Genomic DNA, 27,666 nt, shown 5'->3' on the forward strand with positions numbered 1-27,666 from the left:
ATTGGTACCATGGTGAATGAGGAGACTTGGTTTTCGATGGATCATATTGATAGGCCTACGAATATCGATAATATTATGCTTTCAAGGCATAGTAGGGCGGATACTAGGTGGGTTCGGTGGAAGGCTAGTCCTAGTCCGCTGAAAATGAAGGCTGAGTAGAAGCTTAAATGTAGGGGCGACATAAGAAAGTTACAGGGTTGGCTGTAATCTGCTGGGTCGAAACCAGCTATCTTTTTGGTTAGACTAACTTTCTGTTATTCTGCTCATTCTAGGCCCCCTTGAATTCACTCGTAGGCCAGTCCGAGTGTTAGGAGAAGGAGGATCACTACAGTTCAGGTGAGGGTCATTAGGGGGGATTGGAGTTGGACGGCTCATGGCAGGGGGAGTAGGAGGGCGATTTCTAGGTCGAATAGGACGAACAGGATGGCTACTGAGGAAGAATCGGACTGAGAATGGTAATCGAGCAGATCCAAGTGGGTCGAATCCACATTCGTACGGTGAGAGTTTCTCTGAGTCGGGGTTTATTTGGGCGAGTCAGAAGTTTAATGCGGTTAGGGCGGCGCTTAGGATTGATGATAGGGCGAATATGAACATGAGTGCGTTCATTGCTCTCCTCTGGGTTTATACCAGATTCTAGAGATTGGAAGTCAATTGTAATTAATATACTAGAAGAGCAAGATCCTCATCAGTAGATGGTTATGTAGAGGAATAGTCAGATGACGTCTACGAAGTGTCAGTATCAGGCTGCTGCCTCGAATCCGAAGTGGTGGTCTGATGTAAAGTGGAACTTGATCAGTCGGAAGAGGCAGACGGTCAGGAAGGAGGATCCGATGATTACGTGGAGTCCGTGGAATCCAGTGGCAACGAAGAAGGTAGATCCGTAGACGCTATCGGCGATTGAGAATGGGGCTTCGTGGTATTCTATTGCTTGTAGGGCTGTGAAGTAGAATCCCAGGAGGATCGTTAGGGTTAGGGCGTGGATGGCGTGTTTTCGGTTTCCTTCTGTGATGCTGTGATGGGCTCACGTTACGGTAACGCCTGAGGCTAGTAGGATGGCTGTGTTTAGTAGGGGGACTTCTATCGGGTTGAGTGGTTTAATTCCTGTTGGGGGTCATTGGCCTCCTAGTTCTGGGGTTGGGGCCAGGCTCGAGTGGAAGAACGCTCAGAAGAACCCTAAGAAGAAGAATGCTTCGGATGTGATGAAAAGGATTATGCCGTATCGTAGGCCTTTTTGGACTGTGGGAGTGTGATGGCCTTGGAAGGTGCTTTCTCATACAATGTCTCGTCATCATTGGAGTATTACTAGGAGTATTGAGATGAGGCCTAGGGTTAGTAGTATGGATGAGTTGTAGTGGAATCACATGATTAATCCTGAGGTTGTGAGTAGGGCGGCGGCTGCCCCGAAGATTGGTCAAGGGCTTGGGTCAACTATGTGGTATGAGTGTGCTTGGTGTGCCATTAGATGTTTTCTTGTAAGTATAGGCTTAGAAGGAGCACGAAGACGTAGGCCTGGATTATGGCTACTGCTACTTCTAGGATGGTTAGGAGTAGTAGGATGATTATTGTTAGGATGGATACTGCAGGAAGGGTGGGTATTAATGCAATGGAGGCTGTAGAGACGAGTTGGATGAGTAAGTGTCCTGCTGTAAGGTTGGCTGTAAGGCGGACTCCGAGGGCTAGGGGGCGGATTAGTAGGCTGGTTGTTTCGATCAGGATTAGTGCGGGGATTAGGGGTGTAGGGGTACCTTCGGGTAATAGGTGGGCTAAAGAGGCTGATGGTTGGTTTCGTAGGCCTGTTAGTAGTGTGGCGAGCCACAGTGGGAAGGCTAGGGCTATGTTCATAGATAGTTGGGTGGTTGGGGTGAATGTATATGGAAGGAGGCCTAGAAGGTTGATTGTAAGAAGTATGATTATTAGGGATGTAAATATTATGGCTCATTTGTGGCCATTTTTGTTGAGTGGGACTATTAGTTGTTTTGTGATTAGGTGAAGGAGTCATGTTTGGATAGTAGAAAGGCGGTTGTTGATTCATCGGTTGTTTGGGGACGGGAATAGTAGGGCTGGGAAGAGTAGGGATAGTAGGATTAAGGGGATGCCGAATAGATTGGGGCTGGAAAATTGGTCAAAGAAGCTTAGGTTCATGGTCAGGATCATGGTGTGGGTTTGGTAGTGAGGGAGGTCTTATTTGATGGGGGGTTGGTTGTGGTGAAGGCTAGTAGTTTTGGTTGGATGAGGAGTGCTAGGGTTAATCAGGTTATAATTATGATTGAAAATCATGGTGCGGGGTTAAGCTGTGGCATATCATTAAGGAGGGGGAAGTCCCTCTTTGGCTAGCTTAAAAGGCTAGTGCTGTTGCATAGCTTCTTAATGATTAGGATGATGATAGAAGGGACGATCAGGCCTCGAAATGTGGGAGTGGGGTTGATTCTACTACAATGGGTATGTAGCTGTGATTAGCCCCGCAAATTTCTGAGCATTGTCCGTAAAAAATCCCAGGCCGGGTGGTAATGAATGAAGTTTGGTTTAGTCGGCCTGGGATTGCGTCTGTTTTAACTCCGAGCGTTGGGACTGCTCAGGAGTGGAGTACGTCTCCTGCAGTAATGATCACGCGGATGGGGGATTCTATTGGGATAACTACGCGGTGGTCAACTTCTAGCAGTCGGAAGTGGCCGTTGGGTAAGTCTGGGGTGGGCACTATGTAGGAGTCGAATGATAGGTCTTTGAAGTCTGTGTATTCGTAGCTTCAGTATCATTGGTGGCCGATGGCTTTTAGGGTGAGGTCTGGTTCATCGATTTCGTCCATTATGTAGAGGATTTGTAGGGATGGGAGGGCGAGGAGTACCAGGACGATAGCAGGTAGGATTGTCCAGATCAGCTCTACTTCTTGGGCGTCTACAGCATTGGACGAGAGTTTTTCTGTTAGTATGTGGGCTAAAAGGTAGAGAACTAGGCTGCAGATAGCTAGGGCAACGATTAGGGCGTGGTCGTGGAATTCAACGAGTTCTTCTATGATGGGTGATGAGGCGTCTTGGAATCCTAGTTGGGAGTGGTTGGCCACATGAGATGTACAGGATTTTTACCTGTGATTTAGTCTTGACAAGGCTATGTAATTGGTTTACTAACGTCTCATAAGAAAGAAGCATGAGCGGTTAACCTCCTGGGAGACCCAGAAAACTTCACCCCAGCAAACCCGCTAGTAACCCCACCACACATCAAGCCAGAATGATACTTCCTATTCGCCTACGCCATCCTACGTTCAATCCCAAATAAACTAGGAGGCGTATTAGCACTGGCCGCCTCCGTACTGATCCTATTCCTAATCCCATTCCTGCACAAATCAAAACAACGAGCAATAACATTCCGACCACTCTCCCAGCTCCTATTCTGAGTACTAGTCGCCGACCTCCTCGTCCTAACATGAGTAGGAAGCCAACCCGTCGAACACCCATTCATCATCATCGGCCAACTCGCTTCAATCGCCTACTTCACTATCCTCCTATTTCTCCTCCCCGCCGCAAGCGCCCTAGAAAACAAAATACTCAACTGCTAAATACTCTAATAGTTTATAAAAACATTGGTCTTGTAAACCAAAGATTGAAGACTTACCACTTCTTAGAGTACCCCAAACTCAGAAAAAAAGGACTCAAACCTTTATCTCCAGCTCCCAAAGCTGGCATTTTCAATAAACTATTCTCTGACCCTAACCCCTAAACCGCCCGAATAGCACCCCGCGACAACCCCCGCACAAGCTCCAATACAACAAACAAAGTCAACAACAGCCCCCAACCCGCCACTAAAAACATCCCTGCCCCATGTGAATAAAACATGGAAACTCCACTAAAATCCGACCGAACAACAAACACCCCAACATTATTCACAGTAGAAACCCCGAACTTCCAAGCCCCCATAAACCCCCCAAACACCAACCCCCCAAAAACAATTGCCACAAACGCTACTGCACATCCAATCACCCGTCAATCCCCCCAAGCCCCAGGGAAAGGCTCCGCTGCTAAAGCTACTGAATAAACAAACACCACCAGCATACCCCCCAAATACACCATAAACAGCACTAAAGCCACGAACGAAACCCCAAGGCCCAGCAACCACCCGCACCCCGCCACAGACGCTAACACCAAACCAACAACCCCATAATACGGCGAAGGATTCGACGCCACACCCAAAACACCCACCGCAAAGCAAATCCCTAAAAAAAACATAAAATAAGTCATTATTCCTGCCCGGACACTACCCGAGGCCTGCGGCTCGAAAAGCCGCCATTGTTCTCAACTACAGGAACTAACCGCAAGCCCCCAATAATTCTACCCCATCTATGCCATTATGCTTAACCCCCCCCCCCTCCCCCCCCGAGGCGGGGGTATTTGGTTATGCATATTCGTGCATAAATTTATATACCCCATATACATACATACTATAGTACCAGTAATATACATTATATACGGACTATCTTATAAGCAGGTGCTAAACCCATACATGTACACGGCCATTAAACCCTTAAACACACTCCTACCAAACCACCCGGCATGAATGTTCTAGGACCATACCCCACAACACCCAATACAACTCCACTCAAGCGCATAACAAGACCCCATTTTAATGAATGCTCACAGGACATGCTCCAACAACAACTCTCCACCACATATCTCATGCAGTTCGTATCAGACGGATTTATTAATCGTACTCCTCACGTGAAATCAGCAACCCGTTGCACATAATGTCCGGTATGACTGGCTTCAGGCCCATACGTTCCCCCTAAACCCCTCGCCCTCCTCACATTTTTGCGCCTCTGGTTCCTCGGTCAGGGCCATCCATTGGGTTCACTCACCCCTCCTTGCCCTTCAAAGTGGCATCTGTGAGTACTTTCACCTTCTCAATGCGTAATCGCGGCATGTTCCAGCTTTTTGGCGCCTCTGGTTCCTCTTATTTTTTCCGGGGTTACCTCACAGGTGGCTATTCCCAGTGATCTCGGGGGTCCCACAATCTAAGCCTGGACACACCTGCCTCACGGCCTATCCTATATTTCAAGGGTCCCTCGATGAGACGGTTGGCGTATATGGGGAATCATCCTGACACTGATGCACTTTGACCACATTCAGTTAATGTTACCTCCACCCTCCGGGTTAAATGGGGCTATTGGATGAATGCTCGTTGGACATAGCACAAAACAACAAATCATTAAGCGCAACCCCTGCGCTTCACAAACTAAACCAGTAAACTTTCGCTAACCACCATGTAGCATAAACCTTCATCGCCCAATCCCAGCAAACTACCTCTAAAACTCCATTAATCATCCCTTCCATGACATCATCGGAACGATGTACATATACACACAAACACATACAAAATAACTTAAACTTATTAGAGAAACTCCAGTACTAAAAATAGTAAACACAAGCAATAATTTCATATACTTCACTCTCACTCACCACTCAACTATCAGCTAACCACACCCCCGTCCACATAGCTTAACACAAAGCATGGCACTGAAGTTGCCAAGATGGCATAAAACATGCCTGCGGACAAAAGACTTAGTCCTAACCTTACGGTTGGTTTTTGCTAAATATATACATGCAAGTATCCGCGCCCCAGTGTAAACGCCCTCGACCACCTACCCCCATACAGGCCTTGAGGAGCGGGTATCAGGCACACCCAAGTAGTAGCCCAAGACGCCTCGCTAAGCCACGCCCCCACGGGTATTCAGCAGTAATTAACATTAAGCAATGAGTGCAAACTTGACTTAGTTATAGCAACAGCCTAACTTCAAGGGTTGGTAAATCTTGTGCCAGCCACCGCGGTCATACAAGAAACCCAAATCAACCGTCCTATTGACACGGCGTAAAGAGTGGTAAAATGCCTATCCTAGCTAACTAAGATCAAAATGCAACTGAGCTGTCATAAGCCCAAGATGCACCTAAACACACCATTAAGATGATCTTAGGAACTAACGACTGATTTAAACCCACGAAAGCCAGGGCCCAAACTGGGATTAGATACCCCACTATGCCTGGCCCTAAATCTTGATACTTACTTTACCGAAGTATCCGCCAGAGAACTACGAGCACAAACGCTTAAAACTCTAAGGACTTGGCGGTGCCCCAAACCCACCTAGAGGAGCCTGTTCTACAATCGATAATCCCCGATTAACCCAACCACCCCTTGCCAACACAGCCTACATACCGCCGTCGCCAGCCCACCTCGAATGAGAGCACAACAGTGGACACAATAGCACCCCGCTAATAAGACAGGTCAAGGTATAGCCTATGGAGTGGAAGAAATGGGCTACATTCCCCATTCATAGGGCACACGGAAAGAAGCGTGAAACCACTTCTGGAAGGCAGATTTAGCAGTAAAGTGGGACAATAGAGCCTACTTTAAGCCGGCCCTGGGGCACGTACATACCGCCCGTCACCCTCCTCAAAAGCCACATCCCACATAACTAATACCATAAATACGCTGAAGATGAGGTAAGTCGTAACAAGGTAAGTGTACCGGAAGGTGTACTTAGAATATCAAGACGTAGCTATAACACCAAAGCACTCAGCTTACACCTGAAAGATATCTACTAGACCGGATCGTCTTGAAGCCCCCCCTCTAGCTCAACCACACAAATAGTACACCAAAACTAAAGAATTTACTAAACTAATTAAACTAAAGCATTTTACAGTCTTAGTATAGGCGATAGAAAAGACACTTAGACGCGATAGAGACCCCAGTACCGTAAGGGAAAGATGAAATAGCAGTGAAACAATCAAAGCGACAGACAGCAAAGATCAACCCTTGTACCTTTTGCATCATGGTTTAGCGAGAACAACCAAGCAAAGTGAACTAAAGTTTGCCCCCCCCGAAACCCAAGCGAGCTACTTTCAAGCAGTTAAAGAGAGCGAACCCGTCTCTGTTGCAAAAGAGTGGGATGACTTGTCAGTAGAGGTGAAAAGCCAACCGAGCTGGGTGATAGCTGGTTACCTGTGAAACGAATCTAAGTTCCCCCTTAATCCTCCCTACCGGACATCCTGAACCCTAATGAGATGATTAAGAGCTATTTAATGGAGGGACAGCTCCATTAAAAAAGGACACAACCTCGACTAGCGGATAATTCTTACTACTGATCCTACCGTGGGCCCTAAAGCAGCCATCAAAAAAGAGTGCGTCAAAGCTCCACCACCTAAAAATACCAAAATAAGATGATTCCCTTATCACAAACAGGTCAACCTATGAATATAGGAGAATTAATGCTAAAATAAGTAACTCAGGGCCACACCCCTCTAACGGCGCAAGCTTACATAGAAACATTATTAACAGACCTAGACAGATACAAAAACCCCTACAAGACCACGTATTAACTAACCCTGTTAACCCGACTCAGGAGCGCCTATAAGAGCGATTAAAATCTGTGAAAGGAACTCGGCAAATTAATAAGGCCCGACTGTTTACCAAAAACATAGCCTTCAGCAAATTAAACAAGTATTGAAGGTGATGCCTGCCCGGTGACTTAGGTTTAACGGCCGCGGTATCCTAACCGTGCAAAGGTAGCGCAATCAATTGTCCCATAAATCGAGACTTGTATGAATGGCTAAACGAGGTCTTAACTGTCTCTCACAGATAATCAGTGAAATTGATCTCCCCGTGCAAAAGCGGGGATGTGAACATAAGACGAGAAGACCCTGTGGAACTTAAAAATCAACGACCACCGCGAATCCTCAATCAACCCCACTGGGGCCACTACCATCGCAGAGCCTGGTCGATATTTTTCGGTTGGGGCGACCTTGGAGGAGAACAAATCCTCCAAAAACAAGACCATACCTCTTTACCTAGAGCTACCCCTCAAAGTGCTAACAGTGACCAGACCCAATATAATTGATTAATGGACCAAGCTACCCCAGGGATAACAGCGCAATCCCCCTCAAGAGCCCATATCGACAGGGGGGTTTACGACCTCGATGTTGGATCAGGACATCCTAATGGTGCAGCCGCTATTAAGGGTTCGTTTGTTCAACGATTAACAGTCCTACGTGATCTGAGTTCAGACCGGAGCAATCCAGGTCGGTTTCTATCTATGACACACTCTCCCCAGTACGAAAGGACCGGGAAAGTGGGGCCAATACCACAAGCACGCCCCCCCCCCCGCTCTAAGCAGTGAAACCAACTAAACCGTGAAGAGGGCCTTCCCCCACCACTTTCAATCCTAGAAAAGGACCAGCTAGAGTGGCAGAGCCCGGCAAGTGCAGAAGGCTTAAGCCCTTTCCCCAGAGGTTCAAATCCTCTCCCTAGCTTCACCCATGATTCAAATAACAACACTAAGCTGCCTCATTATATCCCTCCTATACATCATCCCAATCCTGATTGCCGTAGCCTTCCTAACCCTAGTAGAACGGAAAATCCTAAGCTACATACAATCCCGCAAAGGCCCTAACGTTGTCGGGCCTTTTGGCCTACTTCAACCATTTGCGGACGGACTGAAACTATTTACCAAAGAGCCCATCCGACCCTCTACCTCTTCCCCACTTCTATTCATTCTGATACCAATACTAGCCCTTGTCCTAGCCCTCACCACTTGAGCACCACTACCACTCCCATTTCCCCTAGCAGATCTAAACCTCGGAGTTCTCTTCCTAATAGCCATGTCAAGCCTAGCCGTCTACTCAGTCCTATGATCAGGCTGAGCCTCGAACTCAAAATACGCACTAATTGGAGCCCTACGGGCAGTAGCACAGACCATTTCATACGAAGTGACACTGGCCATAATCCTGCTATCAATAATCATACTAAGCGGAAGCTACACACTCAGCTCCTTTGCCGTCGCACAGGAGCCTCTATACTTCATTTTCTCCTCATGACCCCTAGCAATAATATGATACGTATCCACCCTAGCAGAGACAAACCGAGCTCCTTTTGACCTCACAGAGGGTGAATCTGAGCTAGTCTCAGGGTTTAACGTTGAATACGCCGCAGGACCCTTCGCCTTATTCTTCCTAGCTGAATATGCGAACATTATGCTAATAAATACACTTACAGCCATCATATTCCTAAACCCAAGCGCCCTAGGGCCACCCACAGAACTATTCCCCGTCATCCTAGCCACAAAAGTCCTCCTACTATCTTCTGGTTTCTTATGGGTCCGAGCTTCATACCCACGATTCCGATATGACCAACTAATGCACCTACTATGAAAAAACTTCCTACCCCTCACACTAGCTCTGTGCCTCTGACACATCAGCATACCTATCTGCTATGCAGGCCTACCTCCTTACATAAGGAAATGTGCCTGAACTACAAAGGGTCACTATGATAAAGTGAACATAGAGGTATAACAGCCCTCTCATTTCCTGTTGACCTTAGAAAAGTAGGAATTGAACCCACACAAGAGAAATCAAAATTCTCCATACTTCCCTTATATTATTTTCTAGTAGAGTCAGCTAATCAAGCTATCGGGCCCATACCCCGAAAATGATGGTTTAACCCCCTCCTCTACTAATGAACCCTTACGCGACCCCAATCATAACCTTCAGCCTCATCTTGGGCACCACAATCACAATTTCCAGCAACCACTGAGTTCTGGCCTGGACAGGACTGGAGATCAACGCACTAGCCATCATTCCCCTAATTGCCAAATCCCACCACCCACGAGCAGTAGAAGCCGCAACGAAATACTTCCTAACCCAAGCAGCTGCTTCCGCCCTGGTCCTATTCTCTAGCATAACCAATGCCTGAGTCACCGGCCAATGAGACATCACACAAATAAACCACCCAACCTCCTGTCTACTACTGACAGCAGCAATCGCTATTAAACTGGGCCTAGTGCCATTTCACTTCTGATTCCCAGAAGTACTACAAGGATCGCCACTAATAACAGCCCTGCTACTCTCGACCCTCATAAAATTCCCCCCACTAACCCTGCTCCTACTAACATCCAAATCCCTCGACCCAGCTCTACTCACCGCCATGGCCCTAGCCTCAACAGCACTAGGAGGCTGAATAGGACTGAACCAAACACAAACACGCAAAATCCTAGCCTTCTCGTCCATCTCCCACTTAGGCTGAATCGCCATCATCCTAGTTTACAGCCCCAAATTGGCCTTACTTACCTTCTACCTATACACAATCATAACATCAGCCGTATTCCTAGCCCTTAACAAAATCAAAGCCCTTAACCTATCCATGATCACAACCTCATGAACAAAAACCCCAGTGCTAAACGCCACCCTAATACTAGTACTTTTATCCCTAGCAGGCCTCCCCCCATTAACAGGCTTTATACCAAAGTGACTTATCATCCAAGAACTAACTAAACAGGAAATAACACCAGCAGCCATGGCAATTGCCATGCTATCACTGCTCAGCCTCTTCTTCTACCTACGCCTCGCATACCACTCAACAATTACCCTTCCCCCCAACTCCTCTAACCACATAAAACAATGATACACTAGCAAAGCCCCAAGCACACCTACTGCGGTCCTTGCCTCACTATCAATCCTCTTACTTCCCCTGTCCCCAATAATACATGCCATTGTCTAGAAACTTAGGATAACACCCCAAACCGAAGGCCTTCAAAGCCTTAAATAAGAGTTAAACCCTCTTAGTTTCTGCACATTAAGACTTACAGAATATTAACCTGTATCTTCTGAATGCAAGTCAGACGCTTTAATTAAGCTAAAGCCTCCCTAGACAGATGGGCTTCGATCCCACAAAACTCTAGTTAACAGCTAAATGCCTAAACCAATTGGCTTCTGCCTACAAAGACCCTGACGCACCCTAGTGCGCATCGATGAGCTTGCAACTCAACATGAATTTCACTACAGAGCCGATAAGAAGAGGAATTAAACCTCTCTAAAAAGGACTACAGCCTAACGCTTCAACACTCAGCCATCTTACCCGTCACCTTCATCAACCGATGACTATTTTCCACTAACCATAAGGATATTGGCACCCTGTACCTCATCTTCGGGGCATGAGCAGGAATAGTCGGCACCGCACTCAGCCTATTAATCCGCGCAGAACTAGGACAACCAGGAACTCTCCTAGGCGACGACCAAATTTACAATGTAATCGTTACCGCTCACGCCTTTGTAATAAGCTTCTTTATAGTCATACCCATCATGATCGGAGGATTCGGCAACTGATTAGTCCCCCTCATAATCGGTGCCCCCGACATAGCATTCCCGCGAATAAACAACATAAGCTTTTGACTCCTCCCCCCATCATTCCTCCTCCTACTAGCCTCATCCACTGTAGAAGCTGGCGCCGGCACAGGCTGAACTGTCTACCCTCCCCTAGCAGGTGACCTTGCCCACGCCGGAGCTTCAGTAGACCTGGCTATCTTCTCACTCCACTTAGCCGGTATCTCCTCCATCCTTGGGGCCATCAACTTTATCACCACAGCCATCAACATAAAACCCCCCGCACTCTCACAATACCAAACCCCACTATTTGTCTGATCCGTACTAATTACCGCCATCCTACTCCTTCTATCACTCCCCGTACTCGCCGCCGGTATTACAATATTACTAACTGATCGAAACCTAAACACCACATTCTTCGACCCCGCTGGAGGAGGAGACCCAATCCTGTACCAACACCTATTCTGATTCTTCGGACACCCAGAAGTCTATATTCTGATCCTACCGGGGTTCGGAATCATCTCACACGTAGTCACGTACTACTCAGGCAAAAAGGAGCCCTTCGGCTACATGGGAATAGTCTGAGCCATACTATCCATCGGCTTCCTAGGATTCATCGTCTGAGCTCACCACATGTTTACAGTAGGAATAGACGTTGATACCCGAGCCTACTTTACATCAGCCACTATAATCATTGCCATCCCTACCGGAATCAAAGTATTTAGCTGACTAGCCACCCTGCACGGAGGAACAATCAAATGAGACCCCCCCAATACTATGAGCTCTAGGATTTATCTTCCTATTTACCATCGGAGGATTAACAGGAATCGTTCTTGCAAACTCTTCCCTAGACATCGCCCTGCACGACACGTACTACGTAGTTGCCCACTTCCACTACGTCCTATCCATAGGCGCCGTCTTTGCCATTCTAGCAGGATTTACTCACTGATTCCCACTACTCACTTGGTTTACCCTACACCAAACATGAGCAAAAGCCCACTTCGGGGTAATATTTACAGGAGTAAACCTAACGTTCTTCCCCCAGCACTTCCTAGGCCTAGCAGGAATACCCCGACGATACTCGGACTATCCCGACACCTACACACTATGAAACACCATTTCCTCCATCGGCTCCCTAATCTCAATAGTAGCCGTAATCATAATAATATTCATCATCTGAGAAGCCTTTCCGGCCAAACGAAAAGTCCTACAACCAGAACTAACTACCACAAACGTTGAATGAATCCACGGCTGCCCTCCCCCATACCATACTTTCGAGGAACCGGCCTTCGTCCAAGTACAAGAAAGGAAGGAATCGAACCCTCACATGCTGGTTTCAAGCCAACTGCATTAACCGCTCATGCTTCTTTCTTATGAGACGTTAGTAAACCAATTACATAGCCTTGTCAAGACTAAATCACAGGTAAAAATCCTGTACATCTCATGTGGCCAACCACTCCCAACTAGGATTCCAAGACGCCTCATCACCCATCATAGAAGAACTCGTTGAATTCCACGACCACGCCCTAATCGTTGCCCTAGCTATCTGCAGCCTAGTTCTCTACCTTTTAGCCCACATACTAACAGAAAAACTCTCGTCCAATGCTGTAGACGCCCAAGAAGTAGAGCTGATCTGGACAATCCTACCTGCTATCGTCCTGGTACTCCTCGCCCTCCCATCCCTACAAATCCTCTACATAATGGATGAAATCGACGAACCAGACCTCACCCTAAAAGCCATCGGCCACCAATGATACTGAAGCTACGAATACACAGACTTCAAAGACCTATCATTCGACTCCTACATAGTGCCCACCCCAGACTTACCCAACGGCCACTTCCGACTGCTAGAAGTTGACCACCGCGTAGTTATCCCAATAGAATCCCCCATCCGCGTGATCATTACTGCAGGAGACGTACTCCACTCCTGAGCAGTCCCAACGCTCGGAGTTAAAACAGACGCAATCCCAGGCCGACTAAACCAAACTTCATTCATTACCACCCGGCCTGGGATTTTTTACGGACAATGCTCAGAAATTTGCGGGGCTAATCACAGCTACATACCCATTGTAGTAGAATCAACCCCACTCCCACATTTCGAGGCCTGATCGTCCCTTCTATCATCATCCTAATCATTAAGAAGCTATGCAACAGCACTAGCCTTTTAAGCTAGCCAAAGAGGGACTTCCCCCTCCTTAATGATATGCCACAGCTTAACCCCGCACCATGATTTTCAATCATAATTATAACCTGATTAACCCTAGCACTCCTCATCCAACCAAAACTACTAGCCTTCACCACAACCAACCCCCCATCAAATAAGACCTCCCTCACTACCAAACCCACACCATGATCCTGACCATGAACCTAAGCTTCTTTGACCAATTTTCCAGCCCCAATCTATTCGGCATCCCCTTAATCCTACTATCCCTACTCTTCCCAGCCCTAATATTCCCGTCCCCAAACAACCGATGAATCAACAACCGCCTTTCTACTATCCAAACATGACTCCTTCACCTAATCACAAAACAACTAATAGTCCCACTCAACAAAAATGGCCACAAATGAGCCATAATATTTACATCCCTAATAATCATACTTCTTACAATCAACCTTCTAGGCCTCCTTCCATATACATTCACCCCAACCACCCAACTATCTATGAACATAGCCCTAGCCTTCCCACTGTGGCTCGCCACACTACTAACAGGCCTACGAAACCAACCATCAGCCTCTTTAGCCCACCTATTACCCGAAGGTACCCCTACACCCCTAATCCCCGCACTAATCCTGATCGAAACAACCAGCCTACTAATCCGCCCCCTAGCCCTCGGAGTCCGCCTTACAGCCAACCTTACAGCAGGACACTTACTCATCCAACTCATCTCTACAGCCTCCATTGCATTAATACCCACCCTTCCTGCAGTATCCATCCTAACAATAATCATCCTACTACTCCTAACCATCCTAGAAGTAGCAGTAGCCATAATCCAGGCCTACGTCTTCGTGCTCCTTCTAAGCCTATACTTACAAGAAAACATCTAATGGCACACCAAGCACACTCATACCACATAGTTGACCCAAGCCCTTGACCAATCTTCGGGGCAGCCGCCGCCCTACTCACAACCTCAGGATTAATCATGTGATTCCACTACAACTCATCCATACTACTAACCCTAGGCCTCATCTCAATACTCCTAGTAATACTCCAATGATGACGAGACATTGTATGAGAAAGCACCTTCCAAGGCCATCACACTCCCACAGTCCAAAAAGGCCTACGATACGGCATAATCCTTTTCATCACATCCGAAGCATTCTTCTTCTTAGGGTTCTTCTGAGCGTTCTTCCACTCGAGCCTGGCCCCAACCCCAGAACTAGGAGGCCAATGACCCCCAACAGGAATTAAACCACTCAACCCGATAGAAGTCCCCCTACTAAACACAGCCATCCTACTAGCCTCAGGCGTTACCGTAACGTGAGCCCATCACAGCATCACAGAAGGAAACCGAAAACATGCCATCCACGCCCTAACCCTAACGATCCTCCTGGGATTCTACTTCACAGCCCTACAAGCAATAGAATACCACGAAGCCCCATTCTCAATCGCCGATAGCGTCTACGGATCTACCTTCTTCGTTGCCACTGGATTCCACGGACTCCACGTAATCATCGGATCCTCCTTCCTGACCGTCTGCCTCTTCCGACTGATCAAGTTCCACTTTACATCAGACCACCACTTCGGATTCGAGGCAGCAGCCTGATACTGACACTTCGTAGACGTCATCTGACTATTCCTCTACATAACCATCTACTGATGAGGATCTTGCTCTTCTAGTATATTAATTACAATTGACTTCCAATCTCTAGAATCTGGTATAAACCCAGAGGAGAGCAATGAACGCACTCATGTTCATATTCGCCCTATCATCAATCCTAAGCGCCGCCCTAACCGCATTAAACTTCTGACTCGCCCAAATAAACCCCGACTCAGAGAAACTCTCACCGTACGAATGTGGATTCGACCCACTTGGATCTGCTCGATTACCATTCTCAGTCCGATTCTTCCTCAGTAGCCATCCTGTTCGTCCTATTCGACCTAGAAATCGCCCTCCTACTCCCCCTGCCATGAGCCGTCCAACTCCAATCCCCCCTAATGACCCTCACCTGAACTGTAGTGATCCTCCTTCTCCTAACACTCGGACTGGCCTACGAGTGAATTCAAGGGGGCCTAGAATGAGCAGAATAACAGAAAGTTAGTCTAACCAAAAAGATAGCTGGTTTCGACCCAGCAGATTACAGCCAACCCTGTAACTTTCTTATGTCGCCCCTACATTTAAGCTTCTACTCAGCCTTCATTTTCAGCGGACTAGGACTAGCCTTCCACCGAACCCACCTAGTATCCGCCCTACTATGCCTTGAAAGCATAATATTATCGATATTCGTAGGCCTATCAATATGATCCATCGAAAACCAAGTCTCCTCATTCACCATGGTACCAATTCTCATGCTAACCTTCTCAGCGTGTGAGGCGGGCACAGGCCTGGCCATCCTAGTAGCCTCCACCCGCACACATGGCTCCGACCATCTACACAACCTAAACCTCCTGCAATGCTAAAAATCATCCTACCCACAATCATACTTCTTCCAACAGCCCTGCTGTCTCCACCAAAATTTCTATGGACTAACACCACCTTATACAGCCTCCTAATCGCTGCCCTAAGCCTACAGTGATTAATCCCAACCTACTACCCCTACAAATTTTTATCCAACTGAACAGGAATTGACCAAATCTCATCCCCCCTCCTAGTACTATCCTGCTGACTACTCCCACTCATAATCATAGCAAGCCAAAACCACCTGCAACAAGAACCCCTACAACGCAAACGAATCTTTATCTCAACCTTAGTCGCAGTCCAGCCATTCATCCTACTAGCCTTTTCCACCACAGAACTAGCACTATTTTACATCTCATTTGAAGCAACCCTCATTCCCACCCTAATCTTAATCACCCGATGGGGGAACCAACCAGAACGCCTAAGCGCTGGCATCTACCTGCTATTCTACACGCCAGTAAGCTCTCTACCCCTGCTAATCACAATCATACACCTATACGTGAAAATTGGCACCCTGCACCTGCCAACCCTACAACTAACCCACCCAACCCTATCCACCTCATGGACAGGAATACTATCAGGTCTAGCACTGCTCATAGCATTCATAGTAAAAGCCCCACTATACGGCCTACACCTCTGACTGCCAAAAGCCCACGTAGAAGCACCCATCGCAGGCTCAATACTCCTCGCCGCCCTACTACTAAAGCTAGGAGGATACGGAATTATACGAGTCACTCTATTTATGGGCCCACTGTCCAACCTCCTGCACTACCCCTTCCTAACCCTGGCCCTATGAGGCGCCCTAATGACTAGCTCAATCTGCCTACGACAGACAGACCTAAAATCACTAATCGCTTATTCATCCGTTAGCCACATAGGCCTAGTTATCGCCGCAGGAATAATCCAAACCCACTGATCATTCTCAGGGGCAATGATCCTAATAATTTCCCATGGACTAACTTCCTCCATACTATTCTGCCTAGCCAACACAAACTATGAACGTACGCACAGCCGAATTCTACTACTCACACGAGGCCTACAACCTCTCCTACCACTCATAGCTACCTGATGATTGCTGGCCAATCTAACAAACATAGCCTTACCCCCAACAACAAACCTCATAGCAGAGCTAACCATTATAATCACCTTATTCAACTGATCTGCCTTCACGATCATCCTAACAGGAATCGCAACCCTACTAACCGCCTCCTACACCTTATTCATACTACTAATGACCCAACGAGGCTCAATCCCCTCCCACATCACATCTATGCAAAACTCAACCACGCGAGAACACCTGCTCATAACACTCCACATTATCCCAATATTCCTCCTAATCCTCAAACCCGAACTGATCTCCGGAATCCCCTCATGCAAGTATAGTTTAAACCAAACATTAGACTGTGATTCTAAGAATAGAAGTTCAAACCTTCTTACCTGCCGAGGGGAGGGTTTAACCAACAAGAGCTGCTAACTCTTACATCTGAGCCTAAAACCTCAGCCCCCTTACTTTTAAAGGATAACAGCAATCCACTGGTCTTAGGAACCACCCATCTTGGTGCAAATCCAAGTAAAAGGAGTGAACCCCACACTACTAATCAACTCCCTCACACTACTCACGCTGACAATCCTCCTAACCCCAATCATCCTGCCATTTCTATTTAAAAACTTTAAAAACACCCCACAAGCCACCACCCGCGCTGTTAAAACCGCATTCCTAATTAGCCTAGCCCCTACAACCGCATTCATCTACTCGGGAGTAGAATCTGTCACCTGCCACTGGGAGTGAAAATTCATTATAAACTTTAAAATCCCCCTGAGCCTAAAAATAGACCAATACTCAATAACATTTCTTCCAATCGCCCTATTTGTAACATGATCAATCCTACAATTCGCCATATGATACATGGCCTCAGAGCCATACGTAACAAAATTTTTCACCTACCTACTGACATTCCTAGTCGCCATACTCCTCCTAACAACCGCAAACAACATATTCCTCCTATTCGTAGGCTGGGAAGGAGTACGAATCACGTCCTTCCTTCTCATCGGCTGATGACAAGGCCGAGCAGATGCCAACACCGCCGCCCTACGAGCCGTAATCTACAACCGAATCGGAGACATCGGACTGATCCTGAGCATAGCATGACTAGCTTCAACATTCAACACCTGAGAGATCCAACAAGCCGTACACCCCCACCAAACCCCAATCCTCCCCCTCATAGGATTAATCCTCGCAGCCGCAGGAAAATCCGCCCAATTTGGACTCCACCCATGACTGCCCGCAGCAATAGAAGGCCCCACCCCAGTATCAGCCCTACTGCACTCCAGTACCATAGTAGTAGCCGGAATCTTCCTGCTCATCCGCATGCACCCCCTGCTAGCCACCAACCAGACAGCCCTAACTGCCTGCCTATGCCTAGGTGCTCTATCAACCCTATTCGCTGCCACATGCGCCCTAACCCAAAATGACATCAAAAAAATCATTGCTTTCTCAACATCCAGCCAACTAGGACTAATAATAGTCACTATCGGACTAAACCTCCCACAACTAGCCTTCCTACACATCTCAACCCATGCCTTCTTTAAAGCCATACTATTCCTATGCTCAGGGTCTATCATCCACAACCTAAACGGAGAACAAGATATCCGAAAGATAGGAGGCCTACAGAAAATACTCCCAGTCACTACTTCCTGCCTAACCATCGGAAACCTGGCGCTGATAGGAACCCCATTCCTAGCCGGATTCTACTCAAAAGACCTCATCATCGAAAGCTTAAACACATCATACCTAAATACTTGAGCCCTACTCCTAACCCTTATAGCCACAGCATTCACCGCAACCTACAGCATCCGCATAACCATCCTAGTCCAAGCTGGACAAACCCGAATCCCCCCAATAGTATCAATAAACGAAAACAACCCACTAATCACCGCCCCCCTAACCCGACTCGCCCTAGGCAGCATTACAGCAGGAATAATCATTACCTCTTTCATCACACCAACCAAAACCCCCCCAATAACCATACCCCTTATCACCAAAACCGCTGCCATCCTCATAACAATCCTAGGAATCATCCTAGCCCTAGAACTATCGAACATAACACACACCCTCACTCACCCCAAACCAACCCCCCTCATAAACTTCTCCTCTGCATTAGGGTACTTCAACCCCCTAGTACACCGATTCTTCTCCAAAAACCTACTAGAAAAGGGACAAAACATTGCCCTACACTTGATCGACCTCTCCTGGCTCAAAAAAATAGGGCCAGAGGGCCTTGCTGAACTACAAGTAGCCGCAAGCAAAGCCGCAACCTCAATACACACAGGGCTAATTAAGGCCTACCTAGGATCCTTCGCCCTCTCCATCCTGGTAATAATCCTAATAACACACAGACTCACTAATGGCCCCTAACATCCGCAAATCCCATCCCCTACTAAAAATAATCAACAACTCCCTAATCGACCTACCCGCCCCCTCCAACATCTCTGCCTGATGAAACTTCGGCTCCCTTCTAGCCATCTGCTTAGCCACACAAATCCTAACAGGCCTGCTACTAGCCATACACTACACCGCAGACACTTCACTCGCCTTCTCCTCAGTAGCTCACACATGCCGAGACGTCCAGTACGGATGGCTCATCCGCAACCTCCACGCCAACGGTGCTTCGCTCTTCTTTATCTGCATCTACTTACACATCGGACGAGGCCTCTACTACGGCTCCTACCTATACAAAGAAACCTGAAACACAGGAGTAATCCTCCTACTCACCCTAATAGCAACTGCCTTCGTAGGGTATGTCCTACCATGAGGACAAATGTCATTCTGAGGGGCCACCGTAATCACCAACCTATTCTCAGCCATCCCGTACATTGGGCAAACTCTAGTAGAATGAGCCTGAGGAGGATTCTCAGTAGACAATCCAACCTTAACCCGATTCTTCGCCATCCACTTCCTACTGCCCTTCCTAATTGCAGGAATCACCCTAGTCCACCTAACCTTCCTACACGAATCAGGCTCAAATAACCCACTAGGAATCGTATCAGACTGCGACAAAATCCCATTCCACCCATACTTCTCCATTAAAGACAGCTTAGGGCTTACCCTAATAATCACCCCTCTAATAGCACTAGCCCTATTTTCACCGAACCTCCTGGTTCTTGGAATCCTAGTTGGGAGTGGTTGGCCACATGAGATGTACAGGATTTTTACCTGTGATTTAGTCTTGACAAGGCTATGTAACTGGTTTACTAACGTCTCATAAGAAAGAAGCATGAGCGGTTAATGCAGTTGGCTTGAAACCCATCCCCAGTGGTGCAAGTGCACTCTCTGAACTCACTGAAGTGCATCCCCAGTGGTGCCAGTGCACTCTCTGCACTCACTGCACTGCATCCCCAGAGGTGCCAGTGCAATCTCTGGACTCACTGCAGTGCATCCCCAGTGGTGCCAGTGCACTCTCTGGACTCACTGCACTGCATCCCCAGTGGTGCCAGTGCACTCTCTGGACTCACTGCACTGCATCCCCAGTGGTGCCAGTGCACTCTCTGGACTCACTGCAGTGCATCCCCAGTGGTGCCAGTGCACTCTCTGGACTCACTGCACTGCATCCCCAGTGGTGCCAGTGCGCTCTCTGGAGTCACAGCACTGCATCCCCAGTGGTGCCAGTGCAATCTCTGGACTCACTGCACTACATCCCCAGTGGCGCCAGTGCACTCTCTGGACTCACTGAAGTGCATCCCCATTGGTGCCATTGCACTCTCTGCACTCACTGCACTGCATCCCCAGTGGTGCCAGTGCACTCACTGGACTGACTGCACTGCATCCCCAGTGGTGCCAGTGCGCTCTCCGGAGTCACAGCACTGCATCCCCAGTGGTGCCAGTGCACTCACTGGACACACTGTACTGCATCACAGGTGGTGCCAGTGCACTCTCTGCACTCACTGCACAGCATCCCCAGTGGTGCCAGTGCATTCACTGGACTCACTGGACTGCATCACCAGTGGTGCCAGTGCACTCTCTGGACTCACTGCACTGCATCCCCAGTGGTGCCAGTGCACTCTCTGCACTCACTGCACTGCATTCCCAGTGGTGCCAGTGAAGTCTCTGGACTCACTGCACTGCATCCCCAGTGGTGCCAGTGCACTCTCTGGACTCACTGCACTGCATCCCCACTGCTGCCAGTGCACTCTCTGGACTCACTGCACTGCATCCCCAGTGGTGCCAGTGCACTCTCTGGACTCACTGCACTGCATCCCCAGTGGTGCCAGTGCACTCTCTCGAGTCACTGCACTACATCCCCAGTAGTGCCAGTGCACTCTCTGGACTCACTGCACTGCAGGCCCAGTGGTACCAGTGCACTCACTGGACTCACTGTACTGCATCCCCAGTGGTGCCAGTGCACTCTCTGGACTCACTGCACTGCATCACCAGTGGTTCCAGTGCATTCACTGGACTCACTGTACTGCATCTCCAGTGGTGCCAGTGCACTCTCTGGACTCACTGTACTGCATCCCCAGTGGTGCCAGTGAGCTCTCTGGACTCACTGCTCTGCATCCCCAGTGGTGCCAGTGTACTCACAGGATTCACTGCACTGCATCCCCAGTGGTGCTAGTGCACTCTCTGGACTCACTGCAGTGCATCCCCAGTGGTGCCAGTGCACTCTCTGGACTCACTGAAGTGCATTCTCAGTGGTGCCAGTGCACTCTCTGGGCTCACTGAAGTGCATCCCCAGTGGTGCCAGTACACTCACTGGACTCACTGCACTGCATCCCCAGTGGTGCCAGTGCACTCTCTGGACTCACTGCACTGCATCCCAGGTGGTGCCAGTGCACTCTCTGGACTCACTGTAGCGCATCCCCAGTGGTGCCAGTGCACTCTCTGGACTCACTGCAGTGCATCCCCAGTGGTGCCAGTGCACTCTCTGCACTCACTTCAGTGCATCCCCAGTGGTGCCAGTGCACTCTCTGGATTCACTGCACTGCATCCCCAGTGGTGCCAGTGAAGTCTTTGGACTCACTGCACTGCATCCCCAGTGGTGCCAGTGCACTCTGTGGAGTCACTGAAGTGCATTCCCAGTGGTGCCAGTGCACTCTCTGGACTCACTGCACTGCATCCCCAGTGGTGCCAGTGCACTCTCTGGACTCACTGTACTGCATCCCCACTGGTGCCAGTGCACTATGTGGACTCACTGTACTGCATCCCCAGTGGTGACAGTGCACTCTCTGGACTAACTGCAGTGCATTACCAGTGGTGCCAGTGCACTCTCTGGACTCACTGCAGTGCATCCCCAGTGGTGCCAGTGCACTCTCTGGTCTCACTGCACTGCATCCCCAGTGGTGCCAGTGCAGTCTCTGGACTCACTGCACTGCATCCCCAGTGGTGCCAGTGCACTGTCTGGACTCACTGCAGTGCATCCCCAGTGGTGTCAGTGCACTCTCTGGACTCACTGTACTGCACCCCCAGTGGTGCCAGTGCACTCACTGGACTGACTGCACTGCATCCCCAGTGGTGCCAGTGCGCTCTCTGGAGTCACAGCACTGCATCCCCAGTGGTGCCAGTGCACTCACTGGACTCACTGCACTGCATCACAGGTGGTGCCAGTTCACTCTCTGGACTCACTGCAGTGAATCCCCGGTGGTGCCAGTGTACTCTCTGCAGTCACTGCACTGCATCCCCAGTGGTGCCAGTGCACTCACTGGACTCACTGGACTGCATCCCCAGTGGTGCCAGTGAACTCTCTGGACTCACTGCACTGCATCCCCAGCGGTGCCAGTGTACTCTCTGGACTCACTGCAGTGCATCCCCAGTGGTGCCAGAGCACTCTCTGGACTCACTGCACTGCATCCCCAGTGGTGCCAGTGCACTCTCTGGACTTACTGCACTGCATCCCCAGTGGTGTCAGTGCACTCTCTGGACTCACTGAAGTGCATCCCCAGTTGTGCCAGAGCACTCTCTGAACTCAATGCACTGCATCCCCAGCGGTGCCAGTGCACTCTCTGGACTCAGTGCACTGCATCCCCAGTGGTGCCAGTGCAATCTCTGGACTCACTGTAGTGCATCCCCAGTGGTGCCAGTGCACTCTCTGGACTCACTGCAGTGCATCCCCAGTGGTGCCAGTGCACTCTCTGGACTCACTGCACTGCATCCCCAGTTTTGCCAGTGAAGTCTTTGGACTCACTGCACTGCATCCCCAGTGGTGCCAGTGCACTCTCTGGAGTCACTGAAGTGCATCCCCAGTGGTGCCAGTGCACTCTCTGGACTCACGGCACTGCATGCCCAGTGGTGCCACTGCACTCTCTGGACTCACTGTACAGCATCCCCACTGGTACCAGTGCACTCTGTGGACTCACTGTACTGCATTCCCAGTGGTGACAGTGCACTCTCTGGACTCACTGCAGTGCATCCCCAGTGGTGCCAGTGCACTCTCTGGACTCACTGCAGTGCATCCCCAGTAGTGCCAGTGCACTCTCTGGACTCACTGCACTGCATCCCCAGTGGTGCCAGTGCACTCTCTGGACTCACTGCAGTGCATCCACAGTGGTGCCAGTGCACTCACTGGACTCACTGCAGTGCATTCCCTCTGGTGCCAGTGCACTCTCTGGACTCACTGCACTGCATCCCCAGTGGTGCCAGTGCACTCACTGGACTCACTGCAGTGCATTCCCTCTGGTGCCAGTGCACTCTCTGGACTCACTGCACTGCATCCCCAGTGGTGCCAGTGCACTCTCTGGACTCACTGCACTGCATCCCCAGTGGTGCCAGTGCATTCTCTGGACTCACTGCAGTGCATCACCAGTGGTGCCAGTGCACTCTCTGGACTCACTGAGGTGCATCCCCAGTGGTGCCAGTGCAATCTCTGGACTCACTGCAGTGCATCCCCAGTGGTGCCAGTGCACACTCTGGACTCACTGCACTGCATCCCCAGTGGTGCCAGTGCACTCTCTGGACTCACTGCAGTGCATCCCCAGTGTTCACAGTGCACTCTCTGCACTCACTACACTGCATCCCCAGTGGTGCCAGTGCACTCTCTGGACTCACTGCACTGCATCCCCAGTGGTGCCAGTGCACTCTCTGGACTCACTGCACTGCATCCCCAGTGGTGTCAGTGCACTCTCTGGACTCACTGCACTGCATCCCCAGTGGTGCCAGTGCACTCTCTGGACTCACTGCACTGCATCCCCAGTGGAGCCAGTGCACTCTCTGGACTCACTGAAGTGCATCCCCATTGGTGCCAGTGCACTCTCTGGACTCACTGCAGTGCATCCCCGTTGGTGCCAGTGCACTCTCTGGACTCACTGCAGTGCATCCCCTGTGGTGCCACTGCACTCTCTGGACTCACTGAAGTGCATTCTCAGTGGTGCCAGTGCACTCTCTGGACTCACTGCACTGCATCCCCAGTGGTGCCAGTGCACTCACAGGACTGACTGCACTGCATCCCCAGTGGAGCCAGTGCGCTCTCTGGACTCACTGCACTGCATCCCCATTGGTGCCAGTGCATTCTCTGGACTCACCGCACTGCACCCTGAGTGGTGCCAGTGCACTCTCTGGACTCACTGCAGTGCATCCCCAGTGGTGCCAGTGCACTCTCTGGACTCACTGCAGTGCATCCCCAGTGTTGCCAGTGCACTCTCTGGAGTAACTGCAGTGCATCCCCAGTGGTGCCAAAGCACTCTCTTGACTCCCGGCACCGCATCCCCAGTGGTGCCAGTGCACTCTCTGGGCTCACTGCAGTGCATCCCCAGTGGTGCCAGTGCACTCTCTTGACTCACTGCACTGCATCCCCAGTGGTGCCAGTGTACTCACTGGACTCACTGCACTGCATTCCCCAGTGGTGCTAGTGCACTCTCTGGACTCACTGCAGTGCATCCCCACTGCTGCCAGTGCACTCTCTGGACTCACAGCAGTGCATCCCCAGTGGTGCCAGTGCACTCTCTGGACTCACTGCACTGCATCCCCAGTGGTGCCAGTGCACTCTCTGGACTCACTGCACTGCATCCCCAGAGGTGCCAGTGCACTCTCTGGACTCCCGGCACCGCATCCCCAGTGGTGCCAGTGCACTCTCTGGACTCACTGCACTGCATCCCCAGTGGTGCCAGTGCACTCTCTCGAGTCACTGCACTACATCCCCAGTGGTGCCAGTGCGCTCACTGGACTCACTGTACTGCATCATCAGTGGTGCCAGTGCACTCTCTGGAGTGACTGCAGTGCATCCCCAGTGGTGCCAGTGCACTCTCTGGACTCACTGCACTGCATCCCCAGTGGTGCCAATGCACTCTCTGGACTCACTGCACTGCATCCCCAGTGGTGCCAGTGCACTCACTGGACTCACTGCACTGCATCCCCAGTGGTGCCAGTGCACTCTCTGGACTCACTGCAGTGCATCCCCAGTGGTGCCAGTGCACTCTCTGGACTCACTGCACTGCAACCCCAGTGTTGTTAGTGCACTCTCTGGACTCACTGCACTGCATCCCCAGTGGTGCCAGTGCACTCACTGGACTCACTGCACTGCATCCCCAGTGGTGCCAGTGCACTCTCTGGACTCACTGCACTGCATCCCCAGTGTTGCCAGTGCACTCTCTGGACTCACTGCACTGCATCCCCAGTGGTGCCAGTGCACTCACTGGACTCACTGCACTGCATCCCCAGTGGTGCCAATGCACTCTCTGGACTCACTGCAGTGCATCCCCAGTGGTGCCAGTGCACTCTCTGGACTCACTGCACTGCATCCCCAGTGGTGCCAGTGCACTCTCTGGACTCACTGCACTGCAACCCCAGTGGTGCCAGTGCACTCTCTGGACTCACTGCACTGCATCCCCAGTGGTGCCAGTGCACTCTCTGGACTCACTGCACTGCATCCCCAGTGGTGCCAGTGCACTCTCTGGACTCACTGCACTGCAACCCCAGTGTTGCCAGTGCACTCTCTGGACTCACTGCACTGCATCCCCAGTGGTGCCAGTGCACTCTCTGGACTCACTTCAGTGCATCCCCAGTGGTGCCAGAGCACTCTCTGGACTCACTGCACTGCATCCCCAGTGGTGCCAGTGCACTCTCTGGACTCACTGCACTGCAGCCCCAGTGGTGCCAGTGCACTCTCTGGACTCACTGCACTGCATCCCCAGTATTGCCAGTGCACTCTCTGGACTCACTGCACTGCATCCCCAGTGGTGCCAGTGCACTCTCTGGACTCACTGCACTGCATCCCCAGTGGTGCCAGTGCACTCTCTCGAGTCACTGCACTACATCCCCAGTAGTGCCAGTGCACTCACTGGACTCACTGTACTGCATCATCGGTGGTGCCAGTGCACTCTCTGGACTCACTTCACTGCATCCCCAGTGGTGCCAGTGCACTCTCTGGACTCACTGCACTGCAGGCCCAGTGGTACCAGTGCACTCACTGGACTCACTGTACTGCATCACCAGTGGTGCCAGTGCACTCTCTGGACTCACTGCACTGCATCACCAGTGGTTCCAGTGCATTCACTGGACTCACTGTACTGCATCTCCAGTGGTGCCAGTGCACTCTCTGGACTCACTGCACTGTATCCCCAGTGGTGCCAGTGAGCTCTCTGGACTCACTGCTCTGCATCCCCAGTGGTGCCAGTGTACTCACAGGATTCACTGCACTGCATCCCCAGTGGTGCTAGTGCACTCTCTGGACTCACTGCAGTGCATCCCCAGTGGTGCCAGTGCACTCTCTGGACTCACTGAAGTGCATCCTCAGTGGTGCCAGTGCACTCTCTGGGCTCACTGAAGTGCATCCCCAGTGGTGGCAGTACACTCTCTGGACTCACTGCACTGCATCCCCAGTGGTGCCAGTGCACTCTCTGGACTCACTGCACTGCATCCCCAGTGGTGCCAGTGCACTCTCTGGACTCACTGTAGCGCATCCCCAGTGGTGCCAGTGCACTCTCTGGACTCACTGCAGTGCATCCCCAGTGGTGCCAGTGCACTCTCTGCACTCACTTCACTGCATCCCCAGTGGTGCCAGTGCACTCTCTGGATTCACTGCACTGCATCCCCAGTGGTGCCAGTGAAGTCTTTGGACTCACTGCACTGCATCCCCAGTGGTGCCAGAGCACTCTGTGGAGTCACTGAAGTGCATCCCCAGTGGTGCCAGTGCACTCTCTGGACTCACTGCACTGCATCCCCAGTGGTGCCAGTGCACTCTCTGGACTCACTGTACTGCATCCCCAGTGGTGCCAGTGTACTATGTGGACTCACTGTACTGCATCCCCAGTGGTGACAGTGCACTCTCTGGACTAACTGCAGTGCATCCCCAGTGGTGCCAGTGCACTCTCTGGACTCACTGCAGTGCATCCCCAGTGGTGCCAGTGCACTCTCTGGACTCACTGCACTGCATCCCCAGTGGTGCCAGTGCACTCTCTGGACTCACTGCACTGCATCCCCAGTGGTGCCAGTGCACTGTCTGGACTCACTGCAGTGCATCCCCAGTGGTGTCAGTGCACTCTCTGGACTCACTGTACTGCACCCCCAGTGGTGCCAGTGCACTCACTGGACTGACTGCACTGCATCCCCAGTGGTGCCAGTGCGCTCTCTGGAGTCACAGCACTGCATCCCCAGTGGTGCCAGTGCACTCACTGGACTCACTGCACTGCATCACAGGTGGTGCCAGTGCACTCTCTGGACTCACTGCAGTGAATCCCCGGTGGTGCCAGTGTACTCTCTGCAGTCACTGCACTGCATCCCCAGTGGTGCCAGTGCACTCACTGGACTCACTGGACTGCATCCCCAGTGGTGCCAGTGAACTCTCTGGACTCACTGCACTGCATCCCCAGTGGTGCCAGTGTACTCTCTGGACTCACTGCAGTGCATCCCCAGTGGTGCCAGAGCACTCTCTGGACTCACTGCACTGCATCCCCAGTGGTGCCAGTGCACTCTCTGGACTCACTGCAGTGCA

At 50.5% G+C, this 27,666-nt stretch overlaps 1 long non-coding RNA gene across 1 annotated transcript in view; it reads left to right on the forward strand.

Moving 5' to 3' along the window:
- The first annotated feature begins 356 nt into the window (after positions 1-356).
- LOC308187287 overlaps positions 357-27,666 on the forward strand; it is a 218,913-nt gene continuing 191,603 nt past the window's right edge. The window contains exon 1 of the long non-coding RNA XR_013944581.1: positions 357-1,650. This is a non-coding gene — a long non-coding RNA (uncharacterized lncRNA). The remainder of the gene's footprint in view (positions 1,651-27,666) is intronic.

Source organism: Anser brachyrhynchus (assembly GCF_964034855.1).
Source record: "Anser brachyrhynchus genome assembly, contig: SCAFFOLD_92, whole genome shotgun sequence".
Classification (NCBI taxonomy): Eukaryota; Metazoa; Chordata; class Aves; order Anseriformes; family Anatidae; genus Anser; species Anser brachyrhynchus.